The following is a 6,027-nucleotide window of genomic DNA, read 5'->3' on the forward strand; positions in this document are numbered from 1 at the left end:
GAAACTGTCAGAAAACAAATGTGCGAACTCACCCGTTTGGACACTCTCTTATATGGATATTTGATTAGCCTGTACAAACAAAAACTAACGAACAGACATTAAACGCCTTTGCTTAATTGTTTTGCTTTGGTTCTCTGAGAATATAGAGCCATTTTTTTCTTTTCTGAATTAAATTATTTTGAACATACAATCATTCAACAGCTTGAAATGTTACCGGAGTATAAATTAGGCTTAATGAGGCTTCATGTATACAAGTATAATAAAACTGTCTGCCGGAGAGACAGTGGTAAGTTTACGAACTTACAACACTAGAGTAAAAGATTCGATTACCCGTGGAATTTTCAGCAAATAGTCCAATGTAGCTAAAACAAACAAATTATGTATTAAACATATGTATTAACACTTTAATTAAAATAAAGTACAGAAAAAACTCTCTTTGTTAACTAGAAGATGACCTAAGAAGGTCGAAACGTTGTTCTGTACTTTATTTTAATTAAAGTTTTAATACCCATACCAGCCATCTTGAAAATACATTTGTACTTCAAATGAGTTTCTCGTCATCACAAAATAAGTTATCAAAGCAGAATTCAATTAAAACTTTCGCTATATCACAGTCAACTTTACTGCCAGTAATTTATCCAGTGTTTACTGGATACTTCCTAACTTTGCTTCTAAATAGCAGTGGTGTTTACTCTTGAAACTGGAGAATAAGTCGAAGGAACTAGTGACACAAGTGACTGTTCCTTGTATACATAAACATGTAAGTATGTTTAAACGATATGTGTGTTTAGTACGTATACATATTCAGGTCCAGGTAAGCCTCTATTGTGAGTTGTAGTGTTCATGGTTCACGCCCCGTGCATGATCAAATCCTACTCAGAATAGAATATTTACCTCCACTTAAGTCTAATAATTTAAAATTTACAAATAGATGTGTAGATAGCCAGTGTATAATAGCTCTATCAAAATTTCTACAGCAAACAAGCACATTTTTGAGAAGCAAGACGTTAATGAGGCCGTAGTGGCCTATGAGACATTTACCTCAAAAAGTGGGTTAAATTCGTAACAGCAGAATTCAGCAGGATTATGGAATGATGGACGCTCAGTGTAATTCCCAGTGGACCAACAGTAAGTTAGCAAATTTACGACTCTATAACCCACAGCTCTATTACCCGCAAGGAACAAAGGGCAGAAGTCCAAATGTATAGCTTCAGGATGAAATAAAAAACCAACGAGCCAAAAACAACATAACTTGAAATGTCAGATTACTGAAGGGAAAATAATTGTTTAGCTATGTTAGATTGCAGATGCGAAATGTTATATGTATATAAAGTGATGAATGAAGCACTGAACTGAGTCGTTTCGGATTTAGCTCTTTAATCTTTTGAAATGCAACACTCGGAATCATATTATTTAGTAGAGAGCCTAAAATTTCAGAATTAATATAATCCAAATATGAGGTTAACAGTCAAAACCAGAACTCAAGAAATTATACGATTCGAAAATCAGTATATAGACATCGTTTAATGTTTTGTGTGTTACGAAGTGTTCTTCTCATATTCAGATGTTTGGCATGGTGGTGAGGGTACTTAGTTTACAACCTGTGGATGAGGGTTTCTAATTCCTGTCACCGAACACACTCACCCCTTCGGTCGTGGGATTGTTATAAAGTTTTAGGTTTGTGTAACTTGAATATTATAATACTCGAAGAACAACAGTCTACAATATAAAAGTATATTGGATATATAACTTTATTACGATTATGCAGGCCAGGTAGTTAGGACGCTTGAATCGTAAGCTGAGGGTCGCTGGTTCGAACCCCCTTACATTAAACATGTTTGCCCTTTTAGCCGTGGGGGCGTTACATATAACGGTCAATCCCACTATTCGTTGGTAAAAAGAATAGCTCAAGATATGGCGGTAAGTGATGAATAGTTGTTTTCCATCTAGTCGTACACTGCTAAATTAGGGACGGATAGTGCAGATAGCCCTCGTGTAGCTTTGCGCAAAATTCAAAACAGACAAACAAGAAGTGAGATAGGCTTGACCTTACGAGCGATATTCAGAACACCCTTCATAAATAGGTACTGGAGATGGGAACGAAAAGAGCTTCTTCCTACCCACTTCTTTAATGGAAGATAACTTTAGTTTAATAGCCTGAGCTCAGGTAAGACATGTGATCCTCAAATAATATATAAACAAGATAAAAAATTAGTAGCGAAAAGGTTTAAACACCCACGTGCTTTAGATATAAGCCCCGGCATGGCCAGGTGGGTTAAGGCGTGCGACTCGTAATCTGAGGGTTGCGGGTTCGCATCCCCGTTGCGCCAAACATGCTCGCCCCTTTTAGCCGTGGGGGCGTTATAATGTGACGGTCAATCCCACTATTCGTTGGTAAAAAAGTAGCCCAAGAGTTGGCGGTGGGTGGTGGTGACTAGCTGTCTTCCCCCTAGTCTTACACTGCTAAATTAGGGACGGCTAGCGCAGATAGCTCTCGAGTAGCTTTGCGCGAAATTCAAAAAACACAAAACACACGCTTTAGATATGTAGTTGGACAATATATCACCGTCCATTCAAAGTGTCAAGAAAGGGTTTATACCGAATTGGTATAAGTGGGTGTATATATGTACGAAATATGTGAGTGATAATTTTCTAAGTCAGTACACAATACAAGTTATTGTGATTTGTTTTACTGATAACATTTCAGGGTAGTATACAAACTGTACCGAATATGGTCACAACAATCCTCCACGTGGCTGACCTTGTTTTTTTGCAGTTTTTCCTGCACCCATTACTTCACATTTTCAGGAGGAGATTTGAACTTCAACATTATGTAATCTCATACATTAAATAACGACCTTCACACAGACACACACACACTAAGTAAATGTAATAAGTTGTTACTCAAGACGTTAACACAAACTCTATATTTTCAACGTGTTTTAAAGGGAGAAACTTTTCTCAAACATTATTTTCTGTAATTAGTACAATGTCCAATTTAACTTGAAGCTGTTGGCCTCATTCGTATTCATATCCTTTATTAAAAACGAAAGTAAATTAACATTTTTCTTCTTTTTTGATAGCGAGAAACCCACTTGAAATAAAAATGTATCTCAGAACAGCTGGTGTGGGTATTAACACTTATTAAAAAGGAGAGAACAACGTTTTATTTGTTAACCTGAAGATGACCTAGGAAGGCCAAAACGTTGTTCTCTGCTTATCAATAAAAGTGTTAATACTCATACCAGCCGTTCTGAGATACATTTTTTTTTCTTTCTGCCAATCGTCCGCCAGTGTGAAAGTGGTAAAGTTACGAACACTAACATCCAAGGCTCGATTCTTCTCTACTCATCAAACTTTGTTTCATTTAATTGTCTATGTCTCATCTTCCCATATGAATATCATATAATCGTACAATAATCTCTTCTTTAAATGGCAGAATTTACGAAAACAATAATTCTTATTTGCTTTGGTTTGTTTCGAATTTCGGGCAAAGTTACATGAGGGTTATCTGCCATAGCCGTCCATAATTTAGCAGTGTAAGGCTAGAGAGTAGGCAGATAATCATTACCACCCACCGCCAACTCTTGAGCTACTCTTTTTACCAACGAATAGTGGGATTTATCGTCACATTATAACGCTCCCACGGTTGAAAGGGCAAGTATGTTTGGTATGACGGAGATTGAACCCGCTACCCTCGGATTAGGATTCGAGTGCCTTTACCACCTGGCCGTGCCGGGCCCTTCTTTGCTTTAATTAAATAAATGGTGTCAGTATATTAGCGTAAAGCTATACAATGGCTTGACTGCGAATTATAAATTTTAGGGCTGTGAAACCGTAAATATTCTACTGATTAAATAAGGTGCTTTTAATGAAGGTATTCCAAGCACAATAAACTATATAAATGGATAAATATGTCATATAAAAATTGGAATACTTTGTGATTAACGACGAATTCATAACATGGCTACAAATATTCCACGTTTCGTATATTGCTTTCCCTCAAAGCACTTGATGTAGTTGCAGAACAGCGTACAAGAAAAATGTTTATAACGTAACTGATTGGAGATTTCAACATTACACCGAGGTCACGCTTTCTGCTTTCAAATCAAATTGTTTTGAAAGTAAAACTACACTACGTTGACAAAACGAGAAGGCTTGTCAGCACTTCAATGACTTATTGAATTTTTAAGTTCCATCTTGCGGTCAAGGATGTTTCGAATATCTTTTTTCCATTGACTTGATGAAGGGTTACAGTAAAAATTTGTTAAGTTGAATTGGAAATGTGAGAACCAATGGTTCGAGAACTACATTTTGTTAAAACAAAATCAGACGTACACTTTTACAATGATATTTCTTTAGTACCTGAGTGATATGAGTTTTTAAAATATTTATGTAAAAACGGCTAGTGAACCTGACGATGACCGAAGAAGGTCGAAACGTTGTTCGCTTCTCTAGGTAAAAAAATTTTCTCAACCCAAAACCAGCCGTTTTTACATATATATTTTTTTTCTACAAGTAGGCTTTCTCGACATCACTGATATGAGTTTTTATTTCGAATTATTTTCACACTCATTTTTATTACATTGCAAGTATAGGAAAGCAGCTCTACGTTTAAAGGTACTTAAGAAACTTTTGAAAGGTTTTGAGAACTTTCAACCAAATCGTATATTATCATTATTAGAATGCCAGATGATCAGGGCGCTCGACTCGTAATCTGAGGGTCGCGGGTTTAAATTCCTATTCTACCAAACACGCTCGCTATTTGAGCCGTGGTGGTGTTATAATGTCACTGTCAATCTCACTGTTCGTTGGTAAAAGAGTAGACCCAAGAGTTGGCTGTAGATGGTGATGACTACTTGCCTTTTCTTTCGTCTTTCACTGCTAAATGGAAAGCAGCTTGTCACAACCACCCACAGCCAACTCTTGGGTCTACTCTTTTACCAACGAACAGTGAGATTGACAGTCACATTATAACGCCCCCACGTCTGAGAGGGCAAATATATTTGGTATGACGGGGATTCGAACCCGCGACCTTCGAATTACGAGTCGAGTGCCTTAACCACTTGGCCATGCCGGGCTCGCTTGCGTATGACTCACACCAAAATGGAGTGATGAGACAGAAATATGACCAAACAAGTATAAGCTCCACAAAATGGTCTTGTATTAGTTATCCGAGACGAGAATTTATACAAGGTGAATGCTAGTTGCGTCATCGTTCACTAGGACACTAATTAAATGTAGAACACCTGTATAAAGATGGTGAAAAACATTCATCTGAAAATACTTAAATAATTGTATATTTTAATGAGGTATGAAATGGTAGAAAACATAGCAATTATTCACCTTTTACACCTAAATAGTAAAAAGGTCTCCTTTACTCCAGAAAGACCACTGAAATAAAATATTACAATGTGGTGTAAATAAAAGTTTTAAAAGGAATTTGGATACAAGAACATCGTAGTATTTATTCGTTGCTTGTTTGTTTTGTTTTTAATTTCACGCAAAGTTACGCGAGGGCTATCTGCGCTAGCCGTTCCTAATTTAGCAGTGTTAGACTGCAGGGAAGGCAGCTAGTCATCATCACCCACCGCAAACTTTTGGGTTACTCTTTTACCAACGAATAGTGGGATTGACCATTACATTATAACGCCCCCATGGCTGAAATGGCGAGCCTGTTTGATGCGAGGGAGATTCGAACCTGTGCCCCTCGGATTACGAGTCGAGTGCCCTAACCACCTGGCCATTGTTGTTATTCTGGGATTCGTAATACTGTGTGCAAATTTTTGTTACACACTCAATCCCCTTATGGCTCCATGCATATGAAAATTTAACGAAATTCTTATTGTACCTGTAACGACTATTAGATACAGGTTTTTAAACTACGAGAAGTTTTATCTTTGAATACTTGTTTCTTATTTAACTCTTACGTTGTTAAGCTCTTTGAGAAAGAAAGAAAAAATAACGGCATGTACTGCTTATGTTTTAAACAATCTATTTGAGATATCAGATTTCTACATAATTTGT

Source organism: Tachypleus tridentatus, chromosome 13, assembly GCF_004210375.1.
Source record: "Tachypleus tridentatus isolate NWPU-2018 chromosome 13, ASM421037v1, whole genome shotgun sequence".
In the NCBI taxonomy this organism is placed as follows: domain Eukaryota; kingdom Metazoa; phylum Arthropoda; class Merostomata; order Xiphosura; family Limulidae; genus Tachypleus; species Tachypleus tridentatus.